The sequence below is a fragment of the Argiope bruennichi genome, chromosome 4 (assembly GCF_947563725.1).
Source record: "Argiope bruennichi chromosome 4, qqArgBrue1.1, whole genome shotgun sequence".
Classification (NCBI taxonomy): Eukaryota; Metazoa; Arthropoda; class Arachnida; order Araneae; family Araneidae; genus Argiope; species Argiope bruennichi.
The window spans coordinates 52247903-52269563 of record NC_079154.1 but is presented as its reverse complement, the minus strand read 5'-3'; the positions used below and the strand labels follow the sequence as shown (position 1 = coordinate 52269563).

Sequence of the window (21661 nt, the reverse complement as noted above, 5' to 3'; positions counted from 1 at the left end):
TAATTTCCACTTTGCTTTTTATGAAAGATGGATTGCTTTTCAATGTATATATTTAAAAATGTAAGATAAAAACAATGGGGAATGATATTTTTGCTCATATAAATAGTGTACCCACTTCGAAATAATAATCATTTTTTCTAGATTTTAGATATAAATGCATTACTTTACATAAATATAACGTTTTGCATTAAACGAAAGAGTTTGCGTTTCGTTAATTTTTGATTTATTTCTTCTTCATTCGTTTATATAATAATTTCGAACATTAAAATATGTTATTTAAATATAGGCACTTAAAAAGTTGTTTCTTAAATTTAAAGTACAATTAAATGAGGTTAGTGGTATTGGAATGATTTGTAAGGAGGGAAAACTTGCAAAAGAAATTCTTGAAATTCCGTAAGTAGTAAGAAAAGCTTCCAATTACGGATGTTAAGTTTCCATGCTATATCAATTTTTAAAAAAATCAGTTTCCAGAGTAGAAAGCCATTACAAATTTAAAATTTTCTGTTTGTCATCGTAGATATAATTTAAATATTGTTACTTTTTTTTTAAAATCTGTACTCTGATAAAGATAAATTATTTGTTCATTGTATGGCTTTGCATTTTGTATATGAAATATTGTAAGTATACGGTGCATAAAATAAGCAACTTACTAAATCAGAAGTATATTAATATTTTGCTAACTGATCATTTGTATCTACGAAAATTTGTAGGAGATATTAGCTGAATTCAAATTTAATTTTTTTCTAGTTACACTATTTATTAAACCATAATCCAAATCTACTGTTAAAAAATAAAATAGAATTAAGAAAAATGATTTTTACATTAATATATATGGTATACGTTCTTCAGAAACTAATTTTATGGAAGATGGTTCTTATATGTACAATAAATCATTAAAAATAGTTTTGAATGAAGTTCTGGTAATACACTCTTCAACAATATACATCTACACCTTAATTGAAATGTTTACTGATTAGCTATGCGTTTTTTCCATATTTTAATCAATGTCATTATTTCTTATTTCAGAAGAATTCATGGCCGTTTTAAACCTTCCAGGAGCCCTGAGATAATGCAAATCTCAAAGCCCTTTTTCATTCTAAATTTTTTAATTGATTTTAATTTAATTTTTATTCAGCAATTTTACGTAGTAAATTTTGAAAACTGAAGTCGCAATATTATGTCCCTTTCTAAAAAGTCCATTTCAATATTGTACAAATAAAAAAAGTGCACAGTCAAAACGTAAAATTAATTTTAAGCAAAATATCGAAAACAAAAGACAACTTTCTATAACACTCTAAACAATATTATAAAAGGAGGAAATATATTTTTTAAACTGTAAAGCTCCAAATTTTTTAGAATTATAAAACAGCATAACGAATAACTTGTAAATGGTAATTATGAATATTACTAGAATAAAGTTCCAAAATTAATTTAATAAATAACTTGATTGATCTGTCATAAATGAAAGTATAAAATTAAATACCTTTCTGCAACTACTAAAAATTTCTACAACTATTAAAAAATAAGAGTTGAGGGTATTTTTCTTTGTTGTTTTTTTAACTAATCACTCTTTGTTAAGATTTGTCATTTAATCAGACTCGTCATATTTAAATACTTCTTCATCCAATTAGAATATTATGTTAACTTACCTGCATATGCATTTTACGATTAATATTTACATAAGTATTCTTTATAATATTCTTATGCATTTTACTTTCAAAATTTATATCATCAATGGAAAAATAAGAGAATACAGCGTTTCAAGATTATCTAAATTTGCAAAAGATAAAAGAAATCACACTAGGAATACTTTATAATAATATTCAATACATTACGATATTATAAAAATCAAATAAATAGTAAATTCGGGAAAAGTTTAAAAAATGCTTTCTTACGTATTATTATTCCATTTTCAGTTGTAATGTTCCATTAAAATATCCCGAATTTTATATTTTATTCATAAAATAAAATAAGTGCTGTTTTAGGAACTTAAATAACAAACTACCTGATAACATACGCACACACACACACACAAAGGAAGGGGAGGGGAGGTAATGGAAAAAATTGACTTTTAACACGGAAGCATATACTTTAAATTTCACAGATATCTCCAAATTTTCCGTTTAAAATTATTCAAAAATTAAAGTGTGGAATATTCAGACTTTAATCTAAAAATTTTAATTAACAAAATATGATTTTCTTCCAAGAATAAAAGTGAATGTATATACATGCGTCTATCAATCTATTTAAAGTATCGACCATTGGACGTAGAGATACTAAATTTAACACACGTATATTTGGGAAAAAGGAATATGCAATTCAGTGCATTTAAAAATATTAATACAAAAAAATAATGTTATCTCTAATGTAAATTATCTTAAAATTTTTAAAAAAACATTCATTTTATTGGTTTATTAGTCCTTGCGTATTTTTATTCTGTAAAAAGAATACAGATCTTAGATAGCATGTATGTTTATAGTCAAGATCTTCTGTTTATATTTACGTATGAAAAGATAAAGTTTTCATATAAACGAGAATACTAGATTTTTAAATATAAGATAAGATGTATTTTTATAACTATATCAGGCTTGTTAAGTTATTTATTTCATGTGTATATGAATTATTTATTTGATTACCAGATTTATCAAAAGCTTTGAACAGATTTAATTTCAAATAGTAGCAAATTTATCAACTGTTAAATTCTCTTATTGACTTGTGTGCTATTAATTAGCTGAAATGCACATTTAAATAATCCACTTATCTTAAAACAATTGGAATCGCTTGTGATGGTAATAGTTAAGTTCAGGTGTTTCTGTTTCAGATTTTCTTTTAAACTTTATTGATTTTCATTTGAGAACTATATTTAGCATACTTTGACTGTGAATGAATAATGCAGAGAATTGATATGATTTGCAAGTAAAAACTATTTTTTACTGTAAATTTTTAGAAAGTTATAACGGAAAAAAGTCAATATTTCTCTTAATTTTTGATTAATTAAAATTCTAACTAAAAATTCAAAAAATCACTTTCCTACCATCCAAAGTATATATTTGCCAAATTTGATAGACAGACGACCTGGTGTGTACAGAGCCAGCATATACACATAGAGACAAAAGTTTTTTCCCTGTGTTTAAGCATCAAAATTTAGTTAAAATACCAATACATTTTCTCGCCAAATACTCTTGCCAACAGATAACATATGTTTTAGCAAACCTAGACTAATTACTCCCTACCCCCTTTTTTCAAAGAGCTACGCGTGATTTATTGGCTTTTTTATGAGCTGTACGCAAATGGTTGTACGCATCTGTCCCCCTACCATTAAAAAAGAACTATAAAATGAACCTTTGAATCTTAAAATAGCTTAAAGAGAGCAGGAACAAACTGAAACCAGCGCCAAACTTTCTTACATACTTTCTAATAATTTTATTCTTTCTTTTACTCTCATGTGTTATTAATTAATTGTTATATTTTAAGTAACAATTAATTAATAACTCATCTTATCTTGCACAACCACAGACTAAGTAATCTCATTGCCATGCCATTACTCTATTCACCTATTATGTCCGGAGGTTAAGAACGCTGAGTTCAAGTACTCCGTGATACTCCGCTCAAATCGGCAAATCGACTGTCTAATAAAGACATTATCCCCCTCCACCCCGTATAAAATAAGGGATCTTTGGAAAAGTTCTAAATACCACGAGGGCTCGGATTTTTATTTTTTTTATATGACAGTTGTATATTCCGTAATATAGTAAAAAAATTGGTGCATTATTAATCGTATGCTATTGGCGAACAATAATTAACAAAAGATAAATTTTTGGAGGGAATACTGTGTTTTTATTGAATCAAACATGTCAACTTTAGGGTTTTTTTCGATGATTAATCGTTGGAAAGAGGTTAAGACACATGTACCAGAAAATAGAATATATATTTTGAATGTCTTTTTTCCTGACTAATTGAAACCAAAATTTGGTATAAAATACAACTGTAGACCCAAGATTGCAAGATTGCATTTATTTAAATTCAATTATCATGTTTGCGCGCACGAGAAAGTACAGACTGGCGGATGGTCAATCCCTGGAGGGATTTGAATTAAAATGTTATACGTATTTATATTATAGATGTTAAATTTGTTTGCCAAATTTTTATTTATGCAGTTCTTTATGTTTTATACTAAATATCTTCTACATTTGTATCGTGTCAGATATCGAGTCAGGCATATTTTTTCTGAATAGAAAATTCAAATTTTATTGGAATATACAAACTTAGCGTAAAGACCATATATCAAATTTAATCTATCTAGCTCAAAGCATTTTTTATCTATCGTGTTTACTGATAAACAGACATAATTCGAAAGATGTGTTTTTCAGATTCAGGGACATTTGAAATGTGAAGTATGGTAAAAATCTGAAGTTCGCATTTTTTTTTTTAGGATTGCAATGCTTTCTTTTTGTATATTTCTTATATGAGTAAGTAAAAAGGTAGTTTGGGGAAAATGTTGAATTTTTTTTCAATTTGAGTGAAATTTTTTTAATTGCACTTAAGTAAGTGCTACACGAAAGGAAATGCTGGTTAAAAATTTTATATTGATATCTGCATTATTTTTTAAAGAATTCAACTTCATTGAAAAGATAAAAAATCTCATTTAAGATATTATATTTCGATATCAAAATGAAGATCTTCCCTTGAGATGATATGATCTTTCCGTCAAAAATGATGTGATTGGTACAGTGGTTGGGGCTGCGGGGCTCTGTTGTAGTTTTCCCCCCACAGAATGTACTATGAAATAGTGTTTTTAAAGATTTCTTCTGAAAACGGAAATTGGTGAGAGCTAGATGACCATCGGTGATTTTATGTTTTGTGGTTCGGGTCACCATTGTGGTGATGTTCATGTAGAGTGTTGTATAAAGCACTTCATTGCTATTAGAAAAATAAACTCTTTATTTCACTAACAACTATCGGAACATCACTGCTTAGCGCACGTGTACATAGAACGGGGATTCCCCGGGCGAAATATTAACATAGATTGTATTAGGGAAAGTAGATAGGTAGCGTTTTAGAATGACATGAATGAAAGATGGCGCCACGATCACTACAGATTTATTTATGTATCATTAGCTTTTATATGAAAAACAAATTGGTGAAATTGACATAATTGCTGAATGGGGGTGGTTCTTTGATTGTCGAAATTGTTTTATATATATATATATATATATATATATATATATATATATATATATATATATATATATATATATATATATATATATATATATATATATATATTCTTCTTTACGATAAAAAAATCATTCTATATAACATAATTTCTCTATTAAGCCCTGCATATTTTCATTATAATTCATTCATATTATATTAATATATTCATAAATTCTTTGAAAACAAAAGGAATAAATGGCTTCCATTTTCAGTTTGTCATTTGGCTTCGCAAGATTGCAGTCCGATCCCGGAGATAGTTTTGTTATGCAAACAACCAGAACATTTCAACCGTTGTTGATATCAGATCAATTTTGTATTCATTATATTCTATACTGTCACGAAACGACAGTCGTTAATTTCGCTTGACGCAATTAAATTTTTTTTTCAGCTGCGTTTATGCACTTGTCGTCGAAAGAAAATAGTCCTGGAATGCCAAGACGAACGCCTAGTTATTAACTTAGCATTTAAATCTATCAACACTGTCATTTTTAATACGAATTATTAAGATAACATTGAAAGAATAGTGTTCGTTTGAAAGTTTGATTGGTTGACGTGATAATAATGCATTGTGTAATTTAAGAAATATGCAGTCACTTCTAATAATAGATTGTAAGAGTTGGTGCATATTATTTACTATTTTTAATTTTGGAAAATATTAGTTTTATTACATTTTTCCGGTTTGGAATAAGTTTAAATGTGCTTGTTGGTTTGTTCATATAATATAGTAGGCGATCGATTAAAGAATATAATCGTTTCGATAATGATATTCGTTACTTGACCATCGATCTGTCTTAAATTTTTATGGGAACTTGATCCATTTGTTCTATAAATTCGAATAAATAAATAAGCAAAGTATCGCTTCCACTTTAATTCATCACTTTTTTAAAAATGAAATTAATTTCTAAGCTGTTAGAGACAAGCATATACTTTTGATTAAAAAATATTCTAAATGTCCAAGAATTATACTTTCTGTTATTTGAGTAAATATATTTACCGCTGAAAAGGTTACTATGTTTAAATTTTTATGCAATTCTCCAGTCCAATAAGCCATATTTTATTATGTGTAAGCCATTTATTATTTTAGCCATATTTTATTAACATACTCTTTCTACACTAACATTCTAAACTTTAAAGAATGCAAGGCCGTCGTATAAAAAAGTTGTCTTCATAATTTTTTTTCAAGAGCACTCAGTCATCAACATAAAATACAATTCTTTATGTTATTTAGTGCATTTTTGTCATGAGTCTAATGGTTTAGAAATAATCTATTATATTATGAGCAGAGTGAACACTCTACTTATTTTTTTTCTACATTTATTTATATTGGTTCTGATTAATAAGCAGTCTTAATCTAATTGTCTTGACAAGTCCACGGAATTAATGTCTACTGATAAAAAGGAAGCATGGCTTCTTATGATCAAAGTGATATCAGAATACGAGCATTGGGTAGGTCACTGAAGTAGAAGTTTGGCATAACATCAATGTATCAGGATATATTGCTTTCTAGAGAACTTTCAAACAATTATATTTTGATAGCAGGAAAAATCTCTAACAGATAGCCCAATCACAGAGAGTAATTTTTCTTAAACATAAATCAGTCTAATTATTTTAGAAAAATTATGTTTTAGATGATGTTTTAAATGATTAGAGGAGAAATCCATAATCTTTTGTTTTCAATTAACATTCCTCATTCATGGCCGTGTTGTACCCTAAACTATCAAGTTATGGGCGATTTTTGGAATGGTTATTTTTTTAATCCTCTATTCGTTTTAGACACCAAGACACTGTCAAACTTTTAAATAAAACAGATGGAGTGGTCTCCCTAAAATTTTCTCGCATACTCTCAAATAAACTTGCCATGCCACAGAGCATCTTGCATGGAACTGGCGTACAATAATTACGAAATATAAACTTTTGGCGTGAATTTAGCATTTTACGATCGTGTCTTGGCGAGTTATTTGGGATTAATCTCTGCATGCGTTAATAGCATCCAAAATTCGAATTTGTGTTTTAGATGCGTTTTTCTAACAGACCGACACAAAAATGTATCCCCTAACTGTCCTTATTGTCACAAAACCCCATACCAAATTTGATATATTCAAGTTTTAGCGTTTTTGAATTATCATGTTTACTTATTTCTGAAAGTGCAGACCGACAGACAGTCAGCCCGTAGTCAGATTTAACTATAAATTTGACAAGTATCTGCACTGTAAGTGTTAAATCTGTGTACCGAATTTCATTTATCTAGCTATATTCGCTTTATAGTTATCGTGTTAACTTATGTTCGAACAGTCGGACAGACAGGCTTCCTCTGAACAGATTTTACTCAAAATTTGATAGAAATCTGCAAATCTGTAAAGATCATATATCAAATTTTATCCGACTAGATGTAAGCACTTTTGAGTTATCTTTGTCACAGACAGACAAACAAATGGACATTTTCCAAAAATGCGGAAGTCAGGGATATATTAAACGTGGAGATCCGTCAAAGTCTCAAGTTCGAATTTTTTGATGAATACTATACTTTTTCTATACTACATATACGTGAAAGTGAAAAATAAGTAAGAAATTCACAAAAATTAAGAAGAATCACAGAGCAAAAATTACCAATAATAATAACATACAAAAATTTATGGATGCACCTATCTAAATATCATTTCAGAACCGTTTTGACATGTACATAGATGAAAGATCTGATCTTGGCTCTTATTTTCATTCCGAGCCTTATTTTTTTTATTTATTCACCATTTGTTCATTCATTGTCTGTTCATTTCTTCTTCAAATAGCATTAAGATGATGAAAATTTCACATCCAACATCATTTTTTTTTCTGTCTGTTCAGACAAGTATTCTTTGTTCGAATATAAAAATATTTCACTAATGTGTTCGTTATCTGATTCTTTCATTTTTTACCTACATTTTAAGCTGTGCTTTTATATCCTACATTACTACTTATAATTACTACCTTATCATCTCCCACTATCCGACGTTACTTGTTGCGCGACCAGGAATTAAGCCTTATAGAATTACGAAAATCTGGCCAAGTTAGTTAAAAACTTAACACTTTTATCGCTACCGAAGAGATATCAAAGATCAAAGACAAATATCAATTCTTCCGGCTGTTGACATTTCTTTATACAAAAAAAAAAAAAAGTAAAGGTATTCTTCAGATAAGTATTAGAAAGTTCAACCTATCTAAACTAGCATAAGAAACAAATTTTAGCCCACAGAAATCTGTAATTGAAAGTATCTGAAAGACGAGATATCTGTCTGTAGAGTTGAAAGTGTTAAAAAAATATTGGAAAAAGAATTATCGTGTGTGTGTTTTGAGAAATATATCCAATTTATGAAATTCATCATTATGTTCGAATATTTCATTAAATATATGTTCAAGTTTAGTTATGTATATTCAAATATATATTTGAATTATATTCAAATATATATTTGAATTTGTTTAATTAAATATATATTTGAAAATTTTCTGATATTTATTTTCAAAATAGAAAATAATTTCGATAACAACCAATTATAATCAATTTTATGTATAAGCATAATATGCATTTTATAAAAAACTGTTTTTATTAGAACTTACCAAAATGAAATAAACGCATATTCGATTTAATTACATGACATGTTAAAAAAATTATGCGGTCGAAAAGTACAGAAATTATTTTGCTTTGATAAAAGTAGGTAAATTATTCAAAACAGTAATTCATTATTGTTTCACCTAAATAAATGCAATTTTTAGCAAAAGCAACACTAAAAATTTTTAAATTCCTTGAGCACATAAATTATTATTTAAAAAATATTATCTTAATGTGTTTAAATAATCGATATTTCGCCACAAACTGCTCAATAATTGAATTTTCGATAAATAAAGAATTATTAAAAAATACTTCTTTCGAACAACCAACCTTTTGCGATAAACGTATATTCGTAATCAATAATAAGCCAACCATTCTACTTTAAATTCGTGAATTTTTTTAATCCTTCAAGAAACAAATTTTAATGTTTTTATGGAGAAACAGGTGAATAAAAATGAAAAATTAATATTTGTTCCAATAAAAAGCAAAAGTTTAATAGAATAAGAAAGAGAGAAGAGAGACAAAACAACCAGTTACGACGTATTCAGACGAGCAGGTGAAAAGGAAACAGTTTTTTTATTGCGACTTGTAATTAAGTTGATTTTATTCGTCTCGGCTAGTAAAATATCGTTTGGTTCTTCCAACAGAACGATCCAATGAACGATTGCTATCACGTACAATTGAGAAAAATAAAATGCAGCTACCATTGTTTCATGTCGAGGCAGATAATTATTTTCAAACTGTAAATTATTTAAAATTTTTTTGACTTAATTTTTAGTAAAGTGTTTTTTTTTTTTTTTTTTTTTAGAGCTTAGCAGATTAAGATTTAAATATTAGCAGCTGTTGAAATATAATATACAGTCGCTACAAGCCAAACTCAGACATCATAGGAAAAAAAAAAAAAACTTGCTGTTCCAAGATATTTTAAGTAAAATGAATTAGAAAAAACGCGTAAAGGCTTTTTAAATAGTGAATTTATTGTACAGCTAAAAACAAAACCAAATAGCTCCGGTTCATAAATTATAATTAGAAATTTAGACATAAAAGTAAAATTTATGAAAAAGAGTCTGTAAGCCAAACTCGGACATCTCACAATTAAGCACCAAATAATTGCAACCCTGGATAAAAATTACTGCTACCTTCGTGGTTAAAGTTGTTAAGATATAAATTCCATCGAAAATTTATTGGCATACCTTAAGAAAAAAGTCCGGGAACACGACATTTCCTGTAAAAAGGAATCGAAAAAAGTATTTTTGTAGGAATGAGAAAATATTGAAGTTAATTTTTGGGAAAATTCTGCACAATCTATGCCTACACGCCTTAAAATGGTTATAAAAAGCAAGGACTTACATACAAAATAATAACTCATTTGAAATATTAACTAGTTTTTAAAATCTTCTTATCCGTCCGAGTTTGGCCTGTGCATTATTTTTTGTTTTGTTTTGTTTTTTGCCATAATTTCTGGTTAAAATGAATTAATTTATAATTTTTGTTATTTGTTTTTAAAATTGCAATCAATATGCTATTGAAATTTCATTTAACCATATTTCTTATCATTTTCAGTTTACAAATTTTGATTGTATTAGTATCTTTTCTTTGATGCCTGAGTTTGGCTATATATTGTGATTCTAAATAAGTATATTGCATTTTTTATTACTTAAAGCACAAATTAACAGTTTAGGTGCATTATCATATTTCATTGTTACATTTTTTCTAAAGAATCCTATTTTCCGTTTCATAATTTTGTATTTTGAATTTTCAAATAAGCAAAATATCAGAATTAGATGATCGGCGAATTTTGCTTGCAATAAAATGAAACAAGTCCGATTTTTTTTATTCTTCTGAATTTTTAATGCATTAAACCTTCATAACATAACATATGAAGAGTAACTAACAAAAAATAATCCATAAAATTCCGAGGTGTTTAAAAAATAGTATCTTCAGTAGCTGGAATAATAACAACAAAAAGAAAAATTCAAAAACAAATTTAATTAATTTTAAATTCAGAACTTTGACCTCGATTTAAATATTCTACCATCTTTCCGCAAATGTATACTCACAAAATATATACATAATACACACTAGTGCTCTTAAATCAAAAACATATCTGTAAGCTCCATCGTTGTGCCCTTATTAGGAAAGTGCGACACCCAAAATAAGCTAATAGCCAAGCAAACTTTTTGTTCTATCAGGTGGACCATATATCAAAAACGCCTACACTTCGGTCCGTGTGCATGCGAGACACAAGATACGTGATCAAAATAACAATAAACAATAATCGTCTGCCATTTATGTTACCTAAAGGCATTCGAAACAACAAAAAATAATAAGATAACTGAAAAAAAGAACACAATGCTCTCGGTACCGAATTTAAATTTATTAACTGCGTAGGACTTCAAGAAGATTATAAGGAAAAGCGTAAATCGTAAAACTGTTTTATTTTCTGGATAATATACGATAATTATTCGTTAATGAGAGTTGCTTAACCTTATGAAGCATGATTTTAATTTTTTATTCAAAACTCCTACTAAATTTATTATATTTCATTCATAAAATAAAACGTAAGTAAAGAGTAAGTATTTTAAAACAGATTAGTGTTTATCATCCTAATCAATTACCATTTTTTTACGATAAGTTTGTTTCCCTTCAAATGAAATACCTTTTTTTTTTTTATCACATTTGAAACTTTTGTCTCGATTATCTTATATTTTTTCATATAAATAGAGCATGCAAGAATATATAATGAAAATTTCTTTTTATTATTAAGCCACTTAACAAACTTTCTAATGTATTAAATTATTGTATTTCTAAACTTATAAATTAAAATTAATATGAATCATAGGTGCTATAATTATCTCAGTTATTTTTTAATTATCTGCCGTTGTTAATCTTAAAATGTTGTTAAAAATGTTCATTAATAACTAAACAAAAAAGAGCATTATAACACACACACACACAAAAAAACTATCTCGTTGTTTGTTTTTGAAAATGTAAAGTAACAAATTGATGTTCCACGTGAGTAATTACACTTTGGAATTATCCGCGGTTCCTATCCCATCCATTTCTTCAGATAATCTTGAATTTACTATATGCAAAAATTGCGTGGAATATATAAACATTTCATCGATTCTTAATATAGAAGGAAAACGGAACCACATTCCGAAACGGAATAATTACTGTATCATCTGCTGCAATCATATTTATGCAATTCTATGTATTTATTATTTAATAACAAAACTTAGCAATTGTGCGTGTAAATATAACTTCTTAAATTGATTTAATTTTAAATATAATTTATTTTTCAAGAACAATTTTAACTTTTGCGTCATCATTGCATTTTTCACAAAAATAGATTATTAACAGATGTTTTAAGAGATTTTATTTTTCAAAATTTGATATTTAGTTTACTTTTTTTTACATTTAGGTTTATGTTACCATGTTTATGCATGTTACCATGTTTAATTAATCAAAATCGCCATTGTTTACTACAATATACATAACCCCTGTAACTCAAAATATATAAGAAAAAAGCCCCTAAATCCTAAAATAATGAATAGCAACGCATTTTGAATTCAATTTGTAGGTTATCTATCATACAATGAATTCATGGAAATATTAGCACGTCAAAATAGTACGCCATTTTAATTTTGGAAAATATCTTGCAGGAAAAAAAGTATATCTCATCTCAAAACAAAAGATAGTTTCCAATTAGATGATCAGCGCAATTGCGTTTGTCATGTGATTGTGATGTCACAGACATTAATCTCATTCTCGAGTAATTTTTTTTTTTTTTGGAGAATATTTAAGTAGATTCACAAAACTTTTTCCTTTTTTATACCGATTTAGAATTTAACAATAAAAAAAGGAAGGCAAACCAATAATTAACTGATATCTTCATAAACGTACAAAATACAAACGTTCTACGTACAAAATACTAAGATAAACCATAATTATGTATTGTTTTTCTAACAAGAAGTCATTAAATAATTAAACCAAATTGACGCGAAGGTTTGAACACCGTCATTACTCTAATAGTTTTACAATGGAAGAACCCCAAAAGGATTTTTTTCCCCTAATCTTCTTTGCTGCATCATGTTTTCCGCTAATGGCTTTTCTTGAGTCATAGAACATGTCATTAGATATCGAGCTGTTTACAGCATCTAGTGTTTGTAGAAAGCGTGCTTTCGGGCAGGGTTAAAAGACGATAAAAGATACTCGTGATAGTGTAAGATGCAGAATTTTTAAGTTTCATGATCAGTACCAGTGATTCGAACTTAAAAATCTTCAAATAAAATGAGTATATTTTTGATAGAATTTTAATTATATGAAAGATCAAATTTTTATTAAAAATTCAGTTTTCGTATTGTTTTCTAAATATAATAATTAATTCTTAAAGAACTATGTTTTCCTTCTATTCTTTCCTTTAAATTCTTCTTTAATTATTTTTTCTTTCTTCTATCCAGTGCAAATTACAGTTTAACAATATCGTCTGCTAATAAAAAAAAAAAATACTTTAAAAAAATTAAGCTGTTTCTGCTATGCAGTTTCCAAATCTTTGAAAAACTGAATTTGTTCAATTGTTTGTGAAAGTAAAGTATATTTGAGGCACTGCAGGATGGAACAATTACAAATATGGAATAATTTTTCTTCATAAATATAGAATGGAAAATGAACATGATAAATGAAAGTTTACTTTGAAATAATTTTATCTCAACCACCATTGCCAAGGAAGAACATAATCTCTTACACCATCGTTCATTTGCCTTAGGACATGGGAACTTTAAAAAAATCCCGGTGTTCCAATCCCAGTGCTAACCAATTACTTTAGCCTCTATAATCCCCCAAATTCAATAATATGAAAGGCTCAGATTCGGTGTTGAAAATAGTCAATCGTCTTATTTGATGAAATTTTAACAACAAATATCAAATATAGGATTTCTTGATTTGGTGCGGTGCGATTGTGATAGTCCAGAATCTTGCTTGAAATATTCTTTTTTTTTTGGAGGGGAGGGGGGGGGCGGATACACAATAAATATGAAGCCAATGTGTTCTATTTGTAATATTCCATATTCATTTTTTTTTACTCCTTTATAGCTGAATTGCATAAAATTTTTCATTGTTTGACACTATAGCTTAACCATAACTGAATTATTGTCTGAAAGCATAAACAGTTCGAAGGTTTTGCAAACTTATTCGCGGAGCTTGCAGTATCTGCGACTACATTTTTAGCAACAGGATTTTGTTCAGGACAAAAAGCGTCTCATTAAAAATATTCTGCGAACATTTTCATTTACCCTGACTGTTTAGTAGTTCCTTGCATCTTTGTAACCATTTTATTTTGCGTTAGTCTAATTTTGAACTTTTCATTTGAGATTATTCATTGAGATTTCCTTTGAGAATATTCATTTATAGTTGCTTGTAAAGTTTCACACATCATATCCTATGTCGCATCTATGCCATTTGTAGAACATTGTCGAACATATGTTTTCTTGAAATCTATTGATGTGCTCTTCTACACAAAATGATTGTATAGGCCAGGCTTAGATCGAGTTTTAAAGCTATTAATATTCAGCAGATGTTTACAGGTTAATTATAAATGTCCTAATAAAAACAAGGCACTACTATTGTTTAAAAGTTTACCTGCAATAAATCCAAGGTCATAGAACCCTTAAATCATTAACCATATAGATTCCAAATTTAAAATTATTCAAAATTTTTTATTCTACAGAAAAAAAGTCTGCGCAAATTGAAAGTTGTCAATCGCAGAAATAAAGAGATTAATTATTTTACTAAACAATGTAAAAGTATTCTAATATCTGGAGTATTATAGCCATTTTATAAATAAACAAAATTAAAATAACATAATTTTTTAAGTATAATTTATGATTTTTTAAAATATTTAAAAGCAACCATACAGATATGAATTTTAATGCTTTCTTTTATTCCCAAAATAACAAAAATTTGATTTCAACGTCTAAAAAGCTATTTAACTTTTGAATAAAATCATATTCAGAAAAAAGGAATTTGAATGGTACGCGATATACAAAATATATGTAACCTCTTTCAAAAACCATGCTCAAAAAGTCACTTTTTACTGCATTTAATCCACTAAGGAATTCTGTTTTTATTTGAAGTGACTCAAAAGGGAGAAAAATCTATGAAAAAGAACTAAAATAACTGAAAAGAAGAACGCTTATTTTCTACCCGCATTCAATGTTGACAAAGCGAATGTTCTGTTTATTATTCTCTTTCATATTTCTTTGTTTTCGTTCGCTGCTGAATAAAATCGCTGTTCTTAAAGCCCTAAAGTAAACATTATTCATCTTGAGTACTGTACATTTGATCGACGATCATCCATACATTAAATAACTCTAAAATGTTCTTTAAAAAAAGGTCCTTAACTGTTTAGGGATTTTATTATGCAGTATTGAAAATTGAGTTTTATATATATATATATTATTGACGTTGTAGCTGTCATGGTTGTCAATGGTTTTTTTCTATTCCAATTTTTTTTTGAAAAAATATTTTATATTTTAGTGCAAAGAAAAAAAAATGCAGTGCATCCAAAAAATGTTATGTGAGGAATAAGTACTGCAGCATGTAACTGCATACGAAAATGATATCCAATATTTTTCATATAATTTTCATGTTATCGTTACATATCTCTGGAAAAAGTCTATCTAATTCTATTTAAAAAAATGAAAATGTAAGAAAGCAGAGACAAAGGTCGTCACAAAAATATCCGTACATCGAAAACTTTTGGGATAAATTTATAATTAAAACTATCGTCTGTCATTTTTTTTTTTATTTTTGCATTTTAGTAAAATTTTAAAAATTGCTTGACATTAATCTTTGCCAGCTGATTTTTCAGATTTCTATTCATAATTTTAAAATGGCTCGTAGTCTTAAGGAAACAACATTCGAAAAATGATTATTTTTCATCATAATAATGATAAATCAATTTGGTATAACACTAAATTAGTAAATTTACCCCACTAAATTAGCACATTTGCAATGCAATATGTGATGGAATAAATTCTTTAATTTCTCTTGAAACTATTCGACGAGTGCTTAAATCAGCTGAATTACATGGGCATTCAACCCAGAGAAAAATTTTCGTTAGTGCAAAAGATAGAAAGTTTAGGCCTTCTTTCGTAAAATTAGAAATAAATAAGCCTGAAACTTATTAGAATCATATCTTATTTGCAGATAAAAGCAAATTTAAGATTTTGGTTCTGATGGATATATATAACTATGTGGAGAAGGAAAAGCAGAGAACTTAACCCTAAGATTTTATTGGAACAGCGTGGCGGTGGAGGTGCTTTTGTGCGAAGGTGTATGTCAGCATTAGAAAGAGGTGATTTGGTATCTGTTGAGGAAATAATGTATCATGCTCTTTATTTAAATGTTTTAAAAGAAAATTTTCAATTTTCAATCCAAAATTTGGGTATTGAAAATAGTTTTGTTTTTATCAGTATAATGATATTTATCTCCTGGTGCTCGTCGTTGTCGTCTCCGTAATTAATTATCCTCAAAATCTGAAAACATCTGATCCTTAAAGTCATATCTATGTAAAGTGGCGCCCAGGGCAAAAACTAAAATAGCACTCTCCTCCGTTTTTAAACTTCAGTTCACATATTGTGATCTCCTCACTTTAGCAATTGTATGTTAGAGAGTACTAAGATTGAAAAACTGAAATAAAATCTAAATAATAATATATAAAACATTTTTTGAACTTACACGATTGTTATTTTACAAATCAGTTTTGATTTCAGAAGGACGATCAACTTTAATTTAGTCATGAATCTTATTTAATTTTTTTATATTCTGAAAGCATTAATTGCTACAAGCATACAAGAAATAAGTAGGAAAATGCATAAAAGAAATAGTACACAACTGCAGTAATATTTCAACCAAATTATGATGCATTAACAAAAAATAAATAAATAAAAATTAAAAAAAAATTGCATTTTTTTCTGAGAATGGATTTAGGCCCTTATATTTAACAGTTAAAAAATCGATTGACTTTTTAAAAATATAAGAATGAATGAAAATTGTTTTTTATTTTGTTCGTGCAAGAATTAAATTTCAATTATGGTTGCCACTAATTATAAAGTGCATATCTAAGCTACACTAAGAATTCAATGACTAACTGAAAGAAATTAACATTTTATGTATTGCACAAGAACATATAAATAAATAAAAACCCATAGCAAATACATAAATTATCCATTTGCATCAAAAATCATTGCATATAAAATATAATTCTGAAATATAAATGATCATAGGTACATAAAATTTAAAGGAAAAAAAAAATAAATAAAATTTTTTTTCCCCATCATTATTGAAATGGACTTAGCTTGTCAGAGATGGGGGTATGGCAAGATATCAGTTAAAGAAATCTCTATGCAGTTTTCCACAAAAAAATAAATAAATAAAGTTTAAATTAGTTTCAAAAGAAAAAAAAAAGGATTGTGTGTTTATAAGTTCACTTGATTTGAGCAATTCTTTTTATGAATCTGAGAATAAAAGCTTTAAAAAAATCATACTTTTTCCTGAATGCAATAAATTGATTCAACATTTTTCCACTCCCCCCTTCCCAAGATAGCTCTCGGGGCACATACATTACCTACCCACCTAAGCTATGTAGTTGTTGGTGGAAAAATGGATAAATAATGAAGGACAAATAATAAAAACAAAGTTTTCTCATACCTAAAAGTATAAAACCTATTATGACAGTTACAAGGTATACAAGTAAATAATAATTGAATAAAATATTACGATAAATATTACAGACCTAAGTGTAAGAAAACATTTGTAAGATAACATTTTTGTTCCTTTTACGTTAATAATTTTTTCAATAAATAAATAAAAGAATTTAGCAATCTTAAAATTCTAGTAAAATTAAGAAACAATTGTAAAAATTATTAAAAAATTTAAATGAAAAAATATCATATTTTAGTAATGAATAAAATGACATTAAATTAAATCAAATTCGAACGTTTTTAAAAGTAAATGTGTATAAAAATGCAAAAAGTTGGTTGGGAAAAAAATAAATTACTTTATTTCAAAATGAATATATAAATAATGAGTCAATTTATAATCTTTTCATGGAAATTCGATTGCCAGCCGATGCAACATTTGATTTTAGATCTCGCAGATGCTCAGTTGAAGAGAGAATCGAGTTACCTTGCGGATCTTCCTATTTGAAGAGGATGGGGTTTGACTCTATAAATGCACTCTTAATTTAATTTCTCTCGAAGCATCGGTGGTTCAGTGGTAGAATGCTCGCCTGCCACGCGGGCGGCCCGGGTTCGATTCCCGGCCGATGCAACGTTTCATTTTAGATCTCGCAGATGCTCAGTTGAAGAGAGAATCGAGTTACCTTGCGGTTCTTCCTATTTGAAGAGGATGGGGTTTGACTCTAGAAATGCACTCTTAATTTCCTTTCTCTCGAAGCATCGGTGGTTCAGTGGTAGAATGCTCGCCTGCCACGCGGGCGGCCCGGGTTCGATTAGCGGCCGATGCAGCGTATGGTTTTAGATCTCGCAGATGCTCAGTTGAAGAGATAATCGAGTTACCTTGCGGTTCTTCCTATTTGAAGAGGATGGGGAATGACTCTGGAAATACACTCTTAATTTAAGTTATCTCAAAGCATCGGTGGTTCAGTGGTAGAATGCTCGCCTGCCACGCGGGCGCCCCGGGTTCGATTCCCGGCCGATGCATTTTAGATCTCGCAGATGCTCAGTTGAAGAGAGAATCGAGTTACTTTGCGGTTCTTCCTATTTGAAGAGGATGGGGTTTAACTCTAGAAATGCACTCTTAATTTCCTTTCTCTCGAAGCATCGGTGGTTCAGTGGTAGAATGCTCGCCTGCCACGCGGGCGGCCCGGGTTCGATTCCCGGCCGATGCATTTTAGATCTCGCAGATGCTCAGTTGAAGAGAGAATCGAGTTACCTTGCGGTTCTTCCTATTTGAAGAGGATGGGGTTTGACTCTATAAATGCACTCTTAATTTAATTTCTCTCGAAGCATCGGTGGTTCAGTGGTAGAATGCTCGCCTGCCACGCGGGCGGCCCGGGTTCGATTAGCGGCCGATGCAGCGTATGGTTTTAGATCTCGCAGATGCTCAGTTGAAGAGAGAATCGAGTTACCTTGCGGATCTTCCTATTTGAAGAGGATGGGGTTTGACTCTATAAATGCACTCTTAATTTAATTTCTCTCGAAGCATCGGTGGTTCAGTGGTAGAATGCTCGCCTGCCACGCGGGCGGCCCGGGTTCGATTCCCGGCCGATGCAACGTTTCATTTTAGATCTCGCAGATGCTCAGTTGAAGAGAGAATCGAGTTACCTTGCGGTTCTTCCTATTTGAAGAGGATGGGGTTTGACTCTAGAAATGCACTCTTAATTTCCTTTCTCTCGAAGCATCGGTGGTTCAGTGGTAGAATGCTCGCCTGCCACGCGGGCGGCCCGGGTTCGATTAGCGGCCGATGCAGCGTATGGTTTTAGATCTCGCAGATGCTCAGTTGAAGAGATAATCGAGTTACCTTGCGGTTCTTCCTATTTGAAGAGGATGGGGAATGACTCTGGAAATACACTCTTAATTTAAGTTATCTCAAAGCATCGGTGGTTCAGTGGTAGAATGCTCGCCTGCCACGCGGGCGCCCCGGGTTCGATTCCCGGCCGATGCATTTTAGATCTCGCAGATGCTCAGTTGAAGAGAGAATCGAGTTACTTTGCGGTTCTTCCTATTTGAAGAGGATGGGGTTTAACTCTAGAAATGCACTCTTAATTTCCTTTCTCTCGAAGCATCGGTGGTTCAGTGGTAGAATGCTCGCCTGCCACGCGGGCGGCCCGGGTTCGATTCCCGGCCGATGCAACGTTCCATTTTAGATCTCGCAGATGCTCAGTTGAAGAGAGAATCGAGTTACCTTGCGGTTCTTCCTATTTGAAGAGGATGGGGTTTGACTCTAGAAATGCACTCTTAATTTCCTTTCTCTCGAAGCATCGGTGGTTCATTGGTAGAATGCTCGCCTGCCACGCGGGCGGCCCGGGTTCGATTCCCGGCCGATGCAGCGTTTGATTTTAGATCTCGCATGCTCAGTTGAAGAGATAATCGAGTTACCTTGCGGTTCTTCCTATTTGAAGAGGATGGGGAATGACTCTGGAAATACACTCTTAATTTAAGTTCTCTCGAAGCATCGGTGGTTCAGTGGTAGAATGCTCGCCTGCCACGCGGGCGGCCCGGGTTCGATTCCCGGCCGATGCAACGTTTCATTTTAGATCTCGCAGATGCTCAGTTGAAGAGAGAATCGAGTTACCTTGCGTTTCTTCCTATTTGAAGAGGATGGGGTTTGACTCTAGAAATGCACTCTTAATTTCCTTTCTCTCGAAGCATCGGTGGTTCAGTGGTAGAATGCTCGCCTGCCACGCGGGCGGCCCGGGTTCGATTCCCGGCCGATGCAACGTTTCATTTTAGATCTCGCAGATGCTCAGTTGAAGAGAGAATCGAGTTACCTTGCGGTTCTTCCTATTTGAAGAGGATGGGGTTTGACTCTAGAAATGCACTCTTAATTTCCTTTCTCTCGAAGCATCGGTGGTTCAGTGGTAGAATGCTCGCCTGCCACGCGGGCGGCCCGGGTTCGATTAGCGGCCGATGCAGCGTTAGGTTTTAGATCTCGCAGATGCTCAGTTGAAGAGATAATCGAGTTACCTTGCGGTTCTTCCTATTTGAAGAGGATGGGGTTTAACTCTAGAAATGCACTCTTAATTTCCTTTCTCTCGAAGCATCGGTGGTTCAGTGGTAGAATGCTCGCCTGCCACGCGGGCGGCCCGGGTTCGATTCCCGGCCGATGCATTTTAGATCTCGCAGATGCTCAGTTGAAGAGAGAATCGAGTTACTTTGCGGTTCTTCCTATTTGAAGAGGATGGGGTTTAACTCTAGAAATGCACTCTTAATTTCCTTTCTCTCGAAGCATCGGTGGTTCAGTGGTAGAATGCTCGCCTGCCACGCGGGCGGCCCGGGTTCGATTCCCGGCCGATGCAGCGTTTGATTTTAGATCTCGCATGCTCAGTTGAAGAGATAATCGAGTTACCTTGCGGTTCTTCTTATTTGAAGAGGATGGGGAATGACTCTGGAAATACACTCTTAATTTAAGTTCTCTCGAAGCATCGGTGGTTCAGTGGTAGAATGCTCGCCTGCCACGCGGGCTGCCCGCGTTCGATTCCCGGCCGATGCAACGTTTCATTTTAGATCTCGCATGCTCAGTTGAAGAGATAATCGAGTTACCTTGCGGTTCTTCTTATTTGAAGAGGATGGGGTTTGACTCTAGAAATGCACTCTTAATTTCCTTTCTCCCGAAGCATCGGTGGTTCAGTGGTAGAATGCTCGCCTGCCACGCGGGCTGCCCGCGTTCGATTCCCGGCCGATGCAGCGTTTGATTTTAGATCTCGCATGCTCAGTTGAAGAGATAATCGAGTTACCTTGCGGTTCTTCCTATTTGAAGAGGATGGGGAATGACTCTGGAAATACACTCTTAATTTAAGTTCTCTCGAAGCATCGGTGGTTCAGTGGTAGAATGCTCGCCTGCCACGCGGGCGGCCCGGGTTCGATTCCCGGCCGATGCAACGTTTCATTTTAGATCTCGCAGATGCTCAGTTGAAGAGAGAATCGAGTTACCTTGCGGTTCTTCTTATTTGAAGAGGATGGGGTTTGACTCTAGAAATGCACTCTTAATTTCCTTTCTCTCGAAGCATCGGTGGTTCAGTGGTAGAATGCTCGCCTGCCACGCGGGCTGCCCGCGTTCGATTCCCGGCCGATGCAGCGTTTGATTTTAGATCTCGCATGCTCAGTTGAAGAGATA

General features: G+C 31.3%; 1 protein-coding gene and 19 non-coding genes across 20 annotated transcripts in view; all 20 read left to right on the top strand.

The window, feature by feature from the left end:
• Nucleotides 1-21661, top strand: part of LOC129966581 (TNF receptor-associated factor 4-like) — a 357557-nt gene that overhangs the window by 37877 nt on the left and 298019 nt on the right. The gene's annotated exons all lie outside the window — the stretch shown is intronic.
• Trnag-gcc (transfer RNA glycine (anticodon GCC)) lies at nucleotides 18063-18133 on the top strand. The gene has a single exon. It is a non-coding gene; the product is annotated as a tRNA-Gly (tRNA).
• Trnag-gcc (transfer RNA glycine (anticodon GCC)) lies at nucleotides 18259-18329 on the top strand. The gene has a single exon. It is a non-coding gene; the product is annotated as a tRNA-Gly (tRNA).
• Trnag-gcc (transfer RNA glycine (anticodon GCC)) lies at nucleotides 18455-18525 on the top strand. Its single transcript has one exon. It is a non-coding gene; the product is annotated as a tRNA-Gly (tRNA).
• Trnag-gcc (transfer RNA glycine (anticodon GCC)) lies at nucleotides 18643-18713 on the top strand. The gene has a single exon. It is a non-coding gene; the product is annotated as a tRNA-Gly (tRNA).
• Nucleotides 18831-18901, top strand: Trnag-gcc (transfer RNA glycine (anticodon GCC)). Its single transcript has one exon. It is a non-coding gene; the product is annotated as a tRNA-Gly (tRNA).
• Trnag-gcc (transfer RNA glycine (anticodon GCC)) lies at nucleotides 19027-19097 on the top strand. The gene has a single exon. It is a non-coding gene; the product is annotated as a tRNA-Gly (tRNA).
• Trnag-gcc (transfer RNA glycine (anticodon GCC)) lies at nucleotides 19223-19293 on the top strand. The gene has a single exon. It is a non-coding gene; the product is annotated as a tRNA-Gly (tRNA).
• Trnag-gcc (transfer RNA glycine (anticodon GCC)) lies at nucleotides 19419-19489 on the top strand. Its single transcript has one exon. It is a non-coding gene; the product is annotated as a tRNA-Gly (tRNA).
• Trnag-gcc (transfer RNA glycine (anticodon GCC)) lies at nucleotides 19607-19677 on the top strand. Its single transcript has one exon. It is a non-coding gene; the product is annotated as a tRNA-Gly (tRNA).
• Trnag-gcc (transfer RNA glycine (anticodon GCC)) lies at nucleotides 19803-19873 on the top strand. The gene has a single exon. It is a non-coding gene; the product is annotated as a tRNA-Gly (tRNA).
• On the top strand, nucleotides 19997-20067 carry Trnag-gcc (transfer RNA glycine (anticodon GCC)). The gene has a single exon. It is a non-coding gene; the product is annotated as a tRNA-Gly (tRNA).
• On the top strand, nucleotides 20193-20263 carry Trnag-gcc (transfer RNA glycine (anticodon GCC)). Its single transcript has one exon. It is a non-coding gene; the product is annotated as a tRNA-Gly (tRNA).
• On the top strand, nucleotides 20389-20459 carry Trnag-gcc (transfer RNA glycine (anticodon GCC)). The gene has a single exon. It is a non-coding gene; the product is annotated as a tRNA-Gly (tRNA).
• Trnag-gcc (transfer RNA glycine (anticodon GCC)) lies at nucleotides 20585-20655 on the top strand. The gene has a single exon. It is a non-coding gene; the product is annotated as a tRNA-Gly (tRNA).
• Nucleotides 20773-20843, top strand: Trnag-gcc (transfer RNA glycine (anticodon GCC)). The gene has a single exon. It is a non-coding gene; the product is annotated as a tRNA-Gly (tRNA).
• Trnag-gcc (transfer RNA glycine (anticodon GCC)) lies at nucleotides 20967-21037 on the top strand. Its single transcript has one exon. It is a non-coding gene; the product is annotated as a tRNA-Gly (tRNA).
• On the top strand, nucleotides 21161-21231 carry Trnag-gcc (transfer RNA glycine (anticodon GCC)). Its single transcript has one exon. It is a non-coding gene; the product is annotated as a tRNA-Gly (tRNA).
• Nucleotides 21355-21425, top strand: Trnag-gcc (transfer RNA glycine (anticodon GCC)). Its single transcript has one exon. It is a non-coding gene; the product is annotated as a tRNA-Gly (tRNA).
• On the top strand, nucleotides 21551-21621 carry Trnag-gcc (transfer RNA glycine (anticodon GCC)). Its single transcript has one exon. It is a non-coding gene; the product is annotated as a tRNA-Gly (tRNA).